This window comes from Polypterus senegalus, chromosome 6 (assembly GCF_016835505.1).
Source record: "Polypterus senegalus isolate Bchr_013 chromosome 6, ASM1683550v1, whole genome shotgun sequence".
Classification (NCBI taxonomy): Eukaryota; Metazoa; Chordata; class Cladistia; order Polypteriformes; family Polypteridae; genus Polypterus; species Polypterus senegalus.
Genome location: NC_053159.1, coordinates 58360588 through 58377226, shown reverse-complemented (window position 1 = coordinate 58377226; position 16639 = coordinate 58360588).

The following is a 16639-nucleotide window of genomic DNA, read 5'->3' as shown; positions in this document are numbered from 1 at the left end:
ATCAATTTGTTTGGAAAGGAACTCTGTAAGGTTCACATCTGCTGACAACAGGGAGGTTAGACAGCAGTTATGAGATGAGTGTGTAGGGCATAATGATTTCAGTTTCAAGATAACAGGAGCTTGTTCAGATATAACAATTTTGTCGTACTTACAAGATTTGATGGTTGGCAATAAATTATTATTGATGAACAAATAATCATTTCTTGAGTAGCTATGATGTATTGGTGACAAGAAAAAAATATTCACTTGAATTTGTATTTAAGAATCTCCAAGGGTCTGGTAAGTTATAATCCATTACAAACTGTGTGATTCTCTTTGCTGTATTAGATTTTATCATCACTGTAGTTGATGATCTGTGTGGGTCTGGATTTAAAACACAGCCAAGAGTTTGTTTTAGTAATAATCAGCTATTCAGTCCAAACCATATATTGTATGTGCATCCAAACACTCAACCCAGGAAATACTGTAAAATAATTATAGATTGTGTGTGCATATGAGTATACCCTAGAAAATAGTGTCTGGTCAAAGGAACCCCTTTATATACAACTTGTTCACAGAATTGAGTACGACGATGTATGAAGCACTTGCGTAAAAGTTCACAGACAAACAAGCTATCAGAAATTTATATGGCATAAGCCAGTTCCTTTTCATCCAGGAGAATTCAATAATTTGGACATTTTACATAAAGAACGAAGACAATTTGCAAAAACTTTGCTCAGATTTAATGGCATGTCAAAAGAAGCAGACTTAAAAATGGAATTATGACCAGAGTGACAAGTTGCACCATTTTAAAAAAGATAGGTAAAGAATTAGCACACTTTCTGAGCAATCCAAATTAATTCACAGCTTGCTGTCAATAACCTGCCATAACCAAAAAAGCTAAATTCTATGTGAGGATCCCAGGGCAAAAAAAGCACAGATTCTCCAAGTGAATGCACTAAAAGAGAAACACGAAAGCAAGCCTGTTGGTTTATGAGGATGCTGCTGCTGATACTATTGTTCTCATGAGGAACAAATTAAACATTTAGCGAAAAGAACAGCTTGTGAAGATAATACACCAAAAAATAAAGCATTTTTTCCATATTTTCAAGCAAGGCAATGGTCACTAAACATAAAGTCATAATCACTGCTATTCACAAAGAGGAAATAAGACACAAAAAGTGGGTATTATTAATGTATGTAATAGTAAATAAGGTAGCCTTGGTGTGAAAATTCCTAAACCAGGTAGCATTATTCATACAATGGAATTTACTTTACATTTAACATGTGGCCAATTTCATAAATTAGTCAGCTACTGGAAATGCTAAGCCAAGCATTGTATAGCATAATACTCTCCCTCAAGTTCAAAAGAAAATTATTGCAGACATCTTGAGGGAGGGGGTGGCACAGTGGTAGCGCTGCTGCCTCGCAGCTAGGAGACCCAGGTTCGCCCCCCCGGGTCCTCCGTGCGTGGAGCTTGCATGTTCTCCCCATGTCAGCATGGGTTTCCTCTGGGTGCCCTGGTTTCCTCCCACAGTCCAAAGACATGCAGGTTGGGTGGATTGGTGATTCTAAATTGGCCCTGGTGTGTTTTTGTGTGTCCTGCGGTGGGTTGGCACCCTGCCCAGGTTGCTGCCTTGTGCCCTGCATTGGCTCCAGCAGACCCCTGTGACCCTGTGTTTGGATTCAGTGGGTTGGAAAATGGATAGATGGATGGATCTTGAGGGAGGTTGAGCTTTTAGCTACAGGGCCCCAAAGCTGGGAATGATCTACTTGCATGTATAGGAGATGCTCTGTCTGTCTCAACTTTTAAATGCAGGTTGAAGACTCACTCCTTTAGTCCAGCACATCCTGACTAGAGTTGCTGATTATCTCTGCATACTGCATCTTTGTTTATTAGTCATTTGTACTAAAATCTAAGCAATAAAATATTTATAAACCCTACTCTATTCTGTTTCTCCTCTCAGTATTGTGATGTGGTACTAAAATCATCTCAGATACTGGGAGCATTGAAATCATCGGATGGAAAAATTTTGTCATAAATTTGGATGGATAAGTTTGTACTTTGTTCTCTTTGTGTTTTATCAGATTTGTATCTTTATATGTACTTTATATGTACTAATTCTGCATTTAATAATTAGTATAATCTATACTTGCATTTTCCTTGAGAATTGTCACAGTGCTCCTTGCTCATTGAAGAGCACTATACAAAAATAAATTGAATTATTAATAATAATAATATACTTTATTTATTTATCGCCTTTTCCATGCTCAGCCTTGTCTGTGCTAGCTTAACCAGTGGTTAAAATCAATACACCAGGGGCCTCATGTATAAATGGTGCGTACGCACAAAAATGTTTGCGCAGTCCTGTTTCCACACTCAAATCGCGATGTATAAAACCTAAACTTGCCGCAAAGCCACACATATTTTCACGCTAGCTTAAACCCTGGCATACGCAAGTTCTCGGTTTTGCAAACTGGCGCCACCCAGCATCAAACCAGTGCTTTTGTTCCAGTGTGGTTTCCATAGCTTTTTTAGATCCACACCCCTGACCCTGCTTTATCATATACACTGAAATTAACCGCATATTGTTTATTAGCTTAATGCATCTGATTGTAATTAACCTGTAACAATATAATGGTCCACGGAATGGCCAAACTATTCCAAATACCATAGCTGCTTTAGCATTGTTACTCTCAAGTATTTATCCCACTGTATCTGAGTGTGGAATCACAGCTCTACTGCAGTTGATCGGAAAGAGAATTATCGGGATAAAGCATCAAGCACAATCTGCCTCAGCCATGTGCTATTTGAACTCCTCTCATAGGACAAATGCATCAGAGCCTTTCCTGTAGGGACATCACGGTTCAAAAACAGTTTCATTCCAAGAACTATAAACACACTCAATCAGTCCATCAAGTTCTCCTTGTAGAACTGTTTGTACACACTTATATGTACAATTACCTCACTGTAAACTTGTGATACAGTTTTTTTTACTATTTATCAGAGAGCGGATCAGCGAGCGGAAGCAGAGAGCGGATCAGCGAGCGGAAGCAGAGAGCGGATCAGCGAGGCGGAAGCAGAGAGCGGATCAGCGAGCGGAAGCAGAGAGCGGCGGCGTCTCCCACAGGCACGTAGCCCGAAAGCACCGAGCAAGTTCACCTGAGGTAAAGCCGGCAGCTGACCAGTAGAAATAACCGGCAGTGAGAAATTAAAGTCGATCGCTCAGCGGGTGGTGGAAACTTAAAGCGACGGTGATTCAGCTCAACACGGAAAGCGCAGAAGAACCTATAAAAACGGCAAAGATGACTTCAACATTTAATGTAAGTTCTATCTGCTCTCTGCCCATCGAGGGCACGTTTATATGTTGTATGTCCTGCAGTATGTACAGCTCAGGTTTTCCGGCCGACAGTGCAGATAGCTTCACCTGCCAAAAATGTTTAGTTAATTTAGAGTTGGTCGGGAAAATACGCGAATTGGAGGACCGCGTTAGGAATCTGATAGCGATTAGGCAAACCGAAAATTGGATCGACTCGGTTTGTTTAGACAATTCGCTACATCTGATTCGCCTTCAGTCTCTCCAGGTCCCACTGTAGTCAGTGCGAGGCCGAAATCAGCAGCACCAATTCAGCCACAGGGCGAGTGGGTAACAGTAAGACGGGGGTCTAAGAATCCAAAATTTAGTCCCCCAGCACCCAGGTCACCAATTCGGACCCAGAACAGGTTCTCAGCTCTCCGCAGCCCTGTGGAAACTGAGAATAATAAAGTGCTCATAATTGGCGATTCCATAGTGCGGAATGTTAGAATTCCAAACTATGTTAAACCAGCAGTTAATGTTAAGTGCCTTGCAGGGGCCAAGATTTCTGGCATAAAGGCCGCATTGGACCGTGTTGCCGACGATGAAGTATCTACCTTATTGCTGCATGTCGGCACTAATGATATTTATTTACAGCAATCTGAGGTATTAAAGCGAACTTCATCTCTATGCACCAAAGCTAAAACAAAATGTCGGAATTTAATTGTATCTGGTCCCTTACCAAGATTGTATAGAGGGATGTGATTTATAGCAGATTGCATTCCTTTCACTGCTGGCTAGAAACCTGGTGTGCAAATAAAAGCATAGCATTTGTGAACAATTGGGATGATTTTTGGGAAAGGCCTGGATTTTTCAGAAGAGATGGTCTTCATCCTAACTGGAGGGATCTTATGTATTATCCCAAAATATGGCAGCAAAACTGCCTGGTTGACTGATTAGAGCACCATCCAGGCCGCAGTCATGTGATCTTAAATCACAGGCTGTTGTTTATCCCACCTGTTATTTTCCTGAAGGTGTTACCCATAATCCCTGTTGTGGGGCATCCAGTAAATTTAGTCTTGAAACAAACCATAAATTAATTGATAACCAAAAATAAGGTGTATAATTAGACCAAGGGATAAAACCAGACACTCCACCAGGGGCATCTGTAATAGAAATTTAATTCAAATTAAAACAAAAATATATCAGCAGTTCAGAAAGAACCATGCAGTTTTAAATGCTGTTTATTGAACATTCGCTCTCTTGGCACTAAAGCTGTTTTGGTAAATGATATAATATTAAGTACAAAATCTGATCTGTGTCTTCTTACTGAAACCTGGCTTAGTAAATGTGACACTGTTCCCTAGCTGAGGCGTCACCAGATGGATACTCGTTCCTTCATAAGTCTAGAGATTCTGGTCGAGGAGGAGGCCTTGGAATAATTCATTGTAACAAAATGCAAATCACTCCTAAAAATTTAGGCAACTTTACATCCTTTGAGGCATTCATTTTAAATATTAAAACAGATTCCAACACAATTATAGTGCTAGTCTACAGACCACCAGGGCCATATTCATTGTTCATGACTGAATTTAGCAACCTTCTGTCTGATTTGGCTATAAATTATGATCACGTAGTTCTGATGGGGATTTTAATGTACACATTGATGTGGAAACTGACACTTTTAGCAAATGTTTTACTTATTTGTTAAATTCAGTAGGATTTTGTCAGATTGTCAAAGGTCCAACTCATAATCATAACCATACATTAGATTTAATTATAACTTACAAAGTTGAAATTCAAAATTTAAATATTACTCCATTAAATGTAGTTATTTCCGATCACTTCTTAATTACGTTTGATTTAGTTCTGCCCATGCCAGCGCACTCGCAGATTAAAACAAAGACAGTGCGACATCTAGATTGTAATTCTGCTTCAAAATTTATAGATACCTTGAGTAAGTCGAGTGTAATTGTGGAAAACCATTTAGATCAGTTAACATCAAATGTAAACGTGGAAAACAATTTAGATCAGCTAATATCACATTATAATGTGACCTTGAGAGATGCTCTGGACACAGTGGCTCCCCTAAAACAAAAGTGATCAAAGCACATAGAAACTCTCCCTGGTTTAATGAAAATACTCGAGCTCTTAAATTAGAGTGTCGAAAACTGGAGCAGATGGAGAACAACAAAGCTACATGTCTTTCAAATTGCATGGACAGAGAGTGTAATAAATATAAAAGGCCCTCTTTAAAGCTCGCTCAGAATACTATTCTACATTAATAGATAGCAATAATAAAAATCCTAGGGTACTTTTAGAGCAGTGGCTAAATTAACAAATGGGAATTCAGATCAACAGTGCAAAATACCAACAGATATTAGCAGTACAGACTTTATGAACTTCTTCAATGAGAAAATTAAAAATATAAGATCCCAGATCTCAGCATCACAGTACAAACCAAATACTAGCTTAGCAGACCCTGCCACATTGCATTCAGCACTTTAATAATTTTAATCCTGTAACTCACCAGGAAGTCTTAACTTTAATTACTAAAATGAAGCCCACTACTTGTTCCCTAGATCCAGTGCCAACAAAACTAGTAAAAAGTGCAATGGATGTTCTTGCAGCACCTATTCTAATTATCAATAGTTCATTACTGCATGGCACATACCTGATGCACTAAAAGTGTCAGTTATTAAACCTTTACTTAAAAAGTCAGACCTAGACCCACACATACTAAATAACTATAGGCCTATTTCAAATTTACCATTTCTCTCTAAAATACTAGAGAAAGTAGTCGCCAGTCAGCTTCAGTCACACCTTACGCATACAATTTATTTGAGAAATTCCAGTCTGGCTTTCGACTGGTCATAGTACAGAAACGGCACTAACACGGGTTGTAAATGACATTCTGATATCCTCTGATGAAGGAAATTCCACTGTAATTATGTTGTTGGACTTAAGTGCAGCATTTGACACCATTGACCATTCTATTTTACTGCACAGGCTAGAAAACGATGTTGGGCTTACAGGCCCGTGCTCGCTTGGTTCAGTTCTTATTTATCAAATCGATTCCAGTATGTACAGAAATGTGCTGACAGTACTCCATCATTATACACAGAAGTTCAATATGGTGTCCGCAGGGCTCAGTACTGGGACCTTTACTGTTTTCACTTTACATGCTTCCACTGGGATCTCTCATTAGGAAACATAATGTTAATTTTCACTCGTATGCAGATGACACCCAGTTATACCTTTCATTTAAATCAAATGAAGTTTCTCCGATGTTGTCTTTAATTAGTTGTGTTAGTGAATTAAAGGAATGGATGAATGAGAACTACTTGTCTTTAAATACAGATAAAACAGAGATGTTAATTGTTGGAGGGAATGACGCTGATCACAGCAATATTTTGTCGTCATTTAACTCAGTTGGAATCCCAATTAATTTTACTGAATCAGCCCGCAATCTAGGAGTTATCTTTGACTCTAGCATGTCATTTAAAGCGCATATTACAAAGTCGTCCAAAACATGTTTTTCCATCTTAAAAATGTTAGGAAATTAAGGCGCTTTCTAAATAAACAGGATTGTGAGAAATTAATTCATGCATTTATCTCTAGTAGGATTGACTACTGCAATGCGGTGTTCACTGGCTGTTCAAACTGTTCTCTATACAGCCTCCAGTTAATCCAAAATGCGCTGCAAGAATTATTACAAGAACAAGAAAATATGAACACATAACCCCAGTTCTTAAATCTTTACACTGGCTCCCAGTTAAGTTTAGGGCAGATTTCAAAATCCTCCTTTTAACATATAAAGCATTAAATGGCCAAGGTCCGCTTACTTGTCTGAACTTATCATGACTTACAAACCTGAGCACATTAAGATCTCAAGATGCCGGTCTGCTTAGGATTCCAAGGATTAATAAAATAACAGTGGGAGGTCGAGCTTTTAGTTACAGGGCCCCTAAACTGTGGAATGGTCTTCCTGCTTCCATAAGAGATGCCCCTTCAGTCTCAGCCTTTAAATCCCGGCTGAAGACTCACTACTTCAGTTTAGCATATCCTGACTAGAGCTGCTGATTAACTGTACATACTGCATCTCTGTTGTTAGTCATTAGCACTATAACATAAGTAACATGATAATTATATTTGAATACTAACCCTCACCTATTCTGTTTCTTTTCTCGGTACCCAAATGTGGCCATTGGTGCCACGGCCCACCTGCCAAGTTGTTTGCCTGCCTATGGTAAAGTCATCCCTGATGGAGGATCACAGGAATCATGGGAAAGAGGGTCCTTTCATCGAGCAACGTTTCAGCCGTGGCATGGCCAAATGGGGAGGCAGCTAGATGGATGAGGTCTCCAGGACTCTAAAAATATCCGAACCTAAATATGTCATATCATCTACTGTTAAACCGTACTTCTAAAATTTTTATTATTATGCTGTCTTAAGGAATTGTTCTGTTCTGTGCATTGTATTGTATTGACCCCCTACTTTTGACACCCACTGCACGCCCAACCTACCTGGAAAGGGGTCTCTCTTTGAACTGCCTTTCCCGAGGTTTCTTCCATTTTTCCCTACAAGGTTTTATTGGGAGTTTTTCCTTGTCTTCTCAGAGAGTCAAGGCTGGGGGGCTGTCAAAAGGCAGGGCCTGTTAAAGCCCATTGCGGCACTTCCTGTGTGATTTTGGGCTATACAAAAATAAACTGTATTGTATTGTATTGTATTGTATATTGCACAACCTGAGCCACTTTATAAAGCTCATATTACATATGATGAATTGCAGCAAAATATGTTTATTACATTATACAGATAAAATGTTAACATTATTTAAATAATCTATATTGTGAATAATTAAACATGTGAGGACACGGTGTCGCAGTGCTAGTGACAAGCTGGCGCCCATTTAGGGATTGTTCCTGCTTCACGCTGTATTCTTGCTGGGACTGGCGCGACACTGGATGGATAGATGGATAGAATAATTGAACATGTAATACAAAGATATTTCGATATTCCTTAAAAGGTTTTAGGAATCAGTGTTCTAAGCCTACAGATGACAACTATTACAGATCTGATCGTGTGGTCATTGGTTACTTGGAGAAAGAAAATGAAGGACAGGACTTGTACTGCTGCAATACATTATTTAATAAAAGGTCGCGCAGCAAGCATCTTGTGGGAAGCAGGAACAATCCTTTGACGAGGCGCCAGCTCGTCACTATCACTGCGCCACCGTGTTCCCATGTTTAATAACATGCTTTAAGTCCTATAATCATGAAAATGATAACAAGTATACATCTCAGTATTTAAATTATTCAGAGAGCTCTAACATGATGAATGTAATGGATTCTTTGTCCTGTCGGAGGAAGAGAAAGCCTCTTTAAGAAGCACGTAGTGATTCACACACATATAAAGCATTTAATGTGCTACTTTAGTTACGATGGTATTTGAGAAACTAGTAAATTAAACCATTTTAAGATGTTTATAATGTTCTACTTTAATGACAAAATGAATACGTGATTAAAGTTGAAATTTCGAGATTAAAGTTGAAATTTCGAGTTTTTTTTCCTACTCTGTCCCTATTTTTTTTTCTTTTCTCTGTACCCTAAGCTTTCATATGACACTCAGACGGTGGGCTACAACTTGCCTTTTCACGGTGACTTTGAAATCTGACTTTTTTATTTCGGACACGGTACGACTGTGAACTTGAGCTTTCGAATTTCTCAGACAGTCTATGTCACTCGATCAACTTTCTTTTGTTGTTTATACCACTGTTTAAACCAACAAATAGTAAGTTTTTCCTTGCCTCCACTTGGTATTCGCTGAAATTCTTCTATTTTCCCCCGTGCTTTTGCCATTGCCTTTTCACAGAACGCTGAGCTTAAGGGCTATATATTGTGATTTGCATATTCAAAGAGGCGTAATTCTGGGAGGAGTTGGGGAGTGGCAGCAGGTGTGTGCAATTGCGTTACTTTTTCTGCTGACCGGTATTTATATAGCGGAAGAACATGGAAGTTGGTGTACGCAGGGAAGCTCTGTGTGTTTTTTATCACTCTTTTTTGTTATCTCCAAGATCCTGCAAAAACAATGGAGAACAATGGTTCTAAGATTCTAAATATCAATGATGAACTGAAGGTTTTGGAGGAACAGATACGAAAGCTTCGCAATTACTACAAACACCTGAAAGCTCTGAAGCTACAGTGCAATGAAGCAGGGCATCCTCAGCCAGTGCTAAAATATCTTCGGAAACTTGGATGATAGAGTGTCAAATCTTAGGAGAAAATGCTGTAGGGCTGAGCTTAAATGTTGGAAAACTAAATTAACAGTCCACTATGAAGTATTAAAAGCACATACATCTAAATATAACAAAGCAGTCCACCTTGAAAGACAGTCCTTTTTTTCTAAAATTATAAATGATAATGCTAGGAATCCAAGAGATTTATTGTCAAGAATTGATCGTTTTCTAAATCCAGTTCATTCAACTGAATTCCTCCTGAAAACTTCTTAAGACACTTGTGAGGCTGTTGTCACATTTTTAAACACAAATTAAATGATATTAGAAGTAATATAAAACATCCCTCGAAAATGAATCGCATTGAACCTCGGCATGCTCGTTTTAGTGAATTAAAATTCTTCACTGAAATGTGTTTTCTTGATCGCTGTAGAATAATTTCTACACTTTCACTTGTGTTCTTACAGGATTTTTTTTTAAAAAGGGTTTTTAACAGGAACGTTTAAAGAGGTCTCTGATGTGCTCATCAATAATGTACTTGACAAAGTGAAATCGTCATAACCTACCGGGGTCTTACTAGATTGTCTAAAGGCTGACCTCTTAATACTAGAATTACCAAAGCCTACATAAAAACTCATAATCCTGGCCCACCTTCGTACCTCCACGTCTTTTGTGTTGTAAATGTGTCGATCAACACAAGCAGCAAGCAACCTGCTATACCATCCCCCCACCGCCACAGAAAGAAGTTCTCTCAGCTCAAGTCTGTTAATCTGCATGTGAGTTGCTGGGAGTTGTATAGGGTAAATACTATATCATTATTTGGAATACATGCATTTCATGTGTGTTGCATGTCTAAAACAATCTATGTAAACACATCGTTAAAACAGATGTTTTTCATGTTTTAGTAATAATTGACAAAATGTAGACATGAAGTGTATAATATGTGAATCCTGATGTCCAAATATCAAATAACCTCTTTCACAAAAGAGTGCTTTTATTCAAGAATATAACTGCAGAAAAAGAACTCACAGGGTGCAACATTGACATGCCCTTAATATGACCGATTTGGTTATGCAGCCTTAAGGACTGCTGACTCGTAATCAAGACGTTCATAGTTTGATCCTTAATGTCTCAGTATTGAGTAGTTAGCTGCTCTTATTCTTACTATTATAGAATAAAAACATACATTTGATTTGAGTCTGTAACAGCCAGTGTAAATTTATAGTACTTGTAAAGGTTAGCTTTTTTTTTTTTCAGTTTTATTCTCTCAGTCACGTTCACACTTGCCCTGATCTAACACTGCTGTTTTCAAATAAAGACGTGCTATAACAGAGGCGAACTCAGATGAGGACGAGGATTCTACATCGGAGAAAGAGAACAGAAGCCCTCCCCGCAAGAAATGTCCACTCACATATAAGAACAACACAGCTAAATAAGGCATAAAGGTGAAAGATGGCACCATTTGGATGCTGTAACGGATCGGGTGTCATCCTGCCAGGCAATCTGCCCCACACCTGTCGTTCAAAGAAACAGCATGACTTACAGAGCTCGCCAAGGTATTGTGCAAAGCCCTGTTTGTGATGGTCTTTAAATACACTTTTGCACTTTGAAAAACAGTTGGGAAACCATCCAAACGGTTCTTAACCATAAGGGTACAGGGGAATTCATCATTTAGAACTGCTTTAACCAGAGTATTTTAAAAACCATGTATATGTTACTTATATAAAAGCCAGATCTAATGTTATTTACCATGGTGACTTTTAATCTGGCATGAAATCATACATGTGCTGGGTAATACAACATCCTCAAAAAAATTAAAACCAGCATAGTGATTTTTCTGTATAGGGAATACCCAAGTGTCATATATCACTGGAAAGTAGATTTTAACTGATGCCTTGAACGCCCGCTATGATCGAGGAAAAAAAACATTTTCGCGTCTATTTGCACATAAGCCTACAAAGCTAAAACAAAAATATACAACTAACAATCAACACTTACAGCAGGTTGTCCTGAGCAAAACTAGCCCATACATGTGTATGTCTGAAGAAGCAGTTTTGAGAAAAACAACATAATTCATAAATACAGCTGGGTTTACAGGATTGAACCACCTGGCTATTTTGGGGAGTTCGGGGAACAGTGGGATGCTCTTGCTGAGTTGGACATACCAAAAATCACACCATTGAATAGCTGAGTCTGTAACGTTTCCAATGATGCCAAACATGGCCATGTTTGAACAATGGGCTTGCTCTGCCTTTGTAGAATGACTCAGTAAGCTAGACGTTTGAGCGTGATTTTCGTGTATTGTCACATATAACTTTAGAAAGCAGCAGCAAATATAGACATGGTATATGTCAAAATCTGCCAGAGCCTTTGCTGAATAAAATTAGCCAAAGCTCATCATCATTTGAGAAAGTGTTACTGAGATATTTGCCATTAAAGAGCAGGTGGGTATCATAAGCGGGCAATAGCAATCTGGCGGTTCTGGTTGGGTGGCTCTGGCTTAGTAGGTTGTAGCATCCCAAGCTTTATACCATTTTACAGCTGAGACTGAGGTGTTTCCAACAATATATAACATGCCCACATTTGAAAAAGCATAGTGCCAAAAATAAGTACAATAAACACAAATGTTAGATTTTCTTTTTATTTATTTGTGTGTGTATATGTGTATGTGAGAAATTATTTATTTTTTATATTAGTTTATATACATTTTATATTATTTAAATTTATATTTTAGGCATCCTTGCCTGGAGAAGTTATGGAGGTGGAAAGGTTGACCATGGTGCCAAATGCTGCAACTGTTTATTTCTTTTTGTTATCAATATGACATGTCAAGGAACATCTCAGTGGTGAAAAAACTGACCTGACATTGCTTGAACCTGAAATATACTCTGTTTTTTTTTTTTGAATATTTAAAGGAATTTTTACATTTGACATAAACACTAATTCTATCACATTTGAGAAGTTACATATCAAGTTTTACTGACAAAAGAACATCCTTCCTTTATTTGTTGGATAATAAGGCTTTATTCACATTTCTTTCACTATCTTCACATCAGGAACTTTGTTAAACAGAACCTTACAGATTTTCCTCATCTCAAGGACTTTGACGCCATCTCTACAATTATTTAAAATCATTTTACAATCCCTCCCTTTCAAAGATTCAAGAGGACACTGGGAAAAAGATCTCTCAATTAATATATCAGAAAAGGAGTGGAAAGTAGCAATGCAGAGAATTCACTCAAGCTCCATATGCACAAAGCTTACAATTATTCAACTCAAAATTATATATCGAGCACATCTGCCTCGACTAAAGCTCTCCAAAATGTTTCCTGGGCATGATCCAACCTGCGAACGCTGCAATCAAGTTCCAGCCTCACTGGGTCACATTTTCTGGGCCTGCACCAAATTAACATTATTCTGGACAAAAATTTTTAATTACCTTTCAGACAGCCTTGGTCTCACAATCCCTCCTAACCCATTAACAGCTATGTTTGGGGTTCTTCCAGAGGGGTTTAAAGTGGAGAAAGACAAATTGTGATTGCATTCACTACACTTTTGGCACGCAGACTTATTCTGATAAACTGGAAGAACCCAAACTCCCCTCTTTTAAGTCAGTGGGAAACCGATGTGTTATATTATTTGAAATTGGAAAAAATCAAACACTCAGTTAGAGGATCAGTACAGACTTTTTTCAAAACATGGCAGGATCTAATCAGTAATACAGTAATCCCTCCTCGATCGCAGGGGTTGCGTTCCAGAACCCCCCGCGATAGATGAAAAGCTGCGAAGTAGAAACCATATGTTTGTATGGTTATTTTTATATATTTTAAGCCCTTATAACTCTCCCACACTGTTAACATTATTAGAGCCCTCTAGACATGAAATAACACCCTTTAGTCAAAAGTTTAAACTGTGCTCTATCACAAGACAGAGATGACTGTCTTTCTCACAATTAAAAGAATGCAAACATATCTTCTCTTCAAAGGAGCGGCGTCAGGAGCAGAGAATGTCAGAGAGAGCGAGATAAAAGCAAACAATCAAAAAATTATTACGTGCTTTTAAGTATGCTGAAGCACCTCGATAAAGCGGCATTTTGTAGAGGAGCTTCCGTATCCTCTAGGCAAACAACCTCTGTGCAAACAGCCCCTCTACTACCCCCCGTCAGGCGCAGAGAATGTCAGAGAGGGTGAGAGAGAGAGAAAAGCAAACAATCAAGCACTGTGTGGGAAGCATATCTTATATCATTGAGGAGTTTTAGTTAATATGTAATACATGCTCCGACTGGGTAGCTTCTAAGCCATCCGCTAATAGCGTCCCTTGTATGAAATCAACTGGGCAAACAAACTGAGGAAGCATGTACCATAAATTAAAAGACCCATTGTCCGCAGAAATCCAGAGAAAAATCCGTGATATATATTTAGATATGCTTACATTTAAAATCCGTGATTGAGTGAAACCGCGAAAGTCGAAGCGCAATATAGCGGGGAATTACTGTATTTTAAAATAAGCTCATAAAGCACAGAGAATGTATTAATTTAGGTATGTTTACAGGTCTTAAATTTCACACCGTTTGGCTTGCTCTCTCTCAGGGGTGGGGATCGATTTGTTCTTAACTTGATTTTTCTTTTTGTAAAAACTTGATTGATTTGTATGGATTGTAATAAAATTAATAAAAAAGGAAAAAAAAAAATATTAAGGCTTTATTATGATGTTCTCCCCTCAGGAGGAAATTGCTGAAACATGCCCTCAGGTGGCAAGGGGTTTTAAACCCCTGCTTAAGAAAAATAATCTTAACTCCTCTGTACTTTAGACCCATTTTCAAGCTGCCCTTTTAAAGTAAAATTACATAAAACAGCAGTTTTCAGCAATTAAATGGCTATTTAAAAAAATGCTGTTATGCACCAAAAATCTGGTATAACTGGCCTATAGAGATATGCCCGGTTAACACTCTGGATCCTTTAAAAAATAAAAAACTCCTAAAAACCCACTTTTTTAACTTGGTGTTTTTGTAGCTACATTTTAGTTCTACCCTTAATAAATAAGATTTGCATAGAATCATCATATTGTTTAATAAATCTGAAATCATTATTAATCTTTACTTTCCTCTGTTTTCTTTTATGGTTGTTCTATGGGGGCATTCTGCACCACCCATACCTGAACAAAGTCCTGTACAGCTGCCTGGGATGTTTGCATGAAAGCAGATGCCACAACTTGTCACAAGACCCATCATGTTGAATTATCTAAGATGAAGTCAAAAAATGAATAAAGAACTACTTAAGAACATTTATGTTAGGTAGAATGCTCAGGCTGGGAGGTCTCTTTGCCTGGAACCCCTAAAGATTTTTATTTCTGTCCACCCTAGCCACTTTAAAAAACAATTCTACATTTAGGGATTGTGCTACTCTTAAATGTACTGTATTTTGTATTTTGTAAGTGTGCATTAATTACTTTTACTGTATATACTACAGTATTATTAATTTTTATTCTTATCTACATTTAATTTGTTTTTTTTTTGCATTTAAACACTTCTTTGACATTATGTTAAGCACTTTGAGCTCCACCTTTTGCATGGAAATATGCAATAGAAATAAATGCTTGAAATGGCCATTAAACAAAATTAGAAAAAAATACAGACAATGCCATGTTTTCTATGATAGTGGACATCCCCAAACATCACAATAATGCAGATTCACTCAAGAAACACAGACACACCGCTTAAATAGAAGTAATTGACATCTATGTATTTTTGCTTTCTTTTATTTCAACTAGGGATAGGCCAAGACAATTGAAGATGCTGAAATGTTCCAATATTCTGGAAATACTAGAATGGCATATTCTTCCTGTTTGCTTTTGGCTGCTGCAGCAACAAGATTGCTTTATTTATTTTTTGGTGCGCTAGAAGGTCAAGATTAATAAAACTTCAGTTTCCTTTTGATTTTTTGATATAAAACTGATCCAATTCTTGGCATAACAGAAGCCATATTTGACTTAAACAACACATTACTAAAGAAGTTTGTTCCACAACCTTTTTTTTCCAGTTCCTGATAAATGGTGCCCTGTTTTTTGTCTGTATGAAAATGTTTCCCAGAATATTTTACTGTGAATTTTCTTCTAGTCTGAAGCAGAAAATTATTATGGGGTTTTTGTGTTAAACAGCAATAATTCTGCAACACTTTTTGCTCATTAAAAAATAGTTTAAAAAGCAAAAAAGTTGCATCAGTTCGTTCAGGTGAACAAAGTATTGTCTTCCCATCTGTAATTTGTGTTCCAGATGTGAACAATGGTGTTTCTGGCTTTATTTCTATCTCTGGTTATCCACACTTACCTGCCCCTACTCCTCTCATACAGTTGTTATACAGTGGCTTTTGTACCAAACTGAGGAGTCATGGGTAGTTTTTCAAAATGAAGGAACATGAGGCTATAGTCATTCTTCTCAGATGATCTTCCCAAATCTCTCTAAGAGAGAAAAAAATCTAATTTTTCATGAAATTATAAAGTTCCGAACAATGCTTAGGAATCTACAGAGTTATCTTTCCCTTGGGGTCAATATTAGACTCAAAAGGCAGAAATCACTGTCAAAAATAAAACAAGAGTTCTTAATTGAGATATCCAAGATAAACCTGAAAGAGCTTGAACACAATTTTCTAGACACAAATGAGTCAAAAATAAAAACCTAACAAAAAGCAAATGCTGTGTTCCATAGCAAGAAGCTTAATTCAGCTGTCTGGCAAAATAGTGATAACATCATGGTATAGGAGTAATTTGCAGAATCAGGGCTGGTATGACTTGCTCTGTTTCAGAATATTCTTCAGAGACATCTCACTTGATCTAGCATCAGGTCTTACATACCTTTTCTAATGACATAAGACTCCAGATATTTATTTTGTCTGAAATCTTCATAGTCTGGTATATCATTTTCCTCTCCCCCATTGCAAGCAGGTCTAAGTTTTACATATTAATATATTAGTGTTCACTTATAATACTACAAAAATGTACTTTGGTAGATTTGTTATTCTATAAAAGTAAGTTAAACAGACTGAAGTGAATGTTAAAGGTTATGAAACTGGTACTTCATGAACAGCAAATTAAATGACATATACAAATGCTAGATGAAGTAACGTGAAAAACTGAA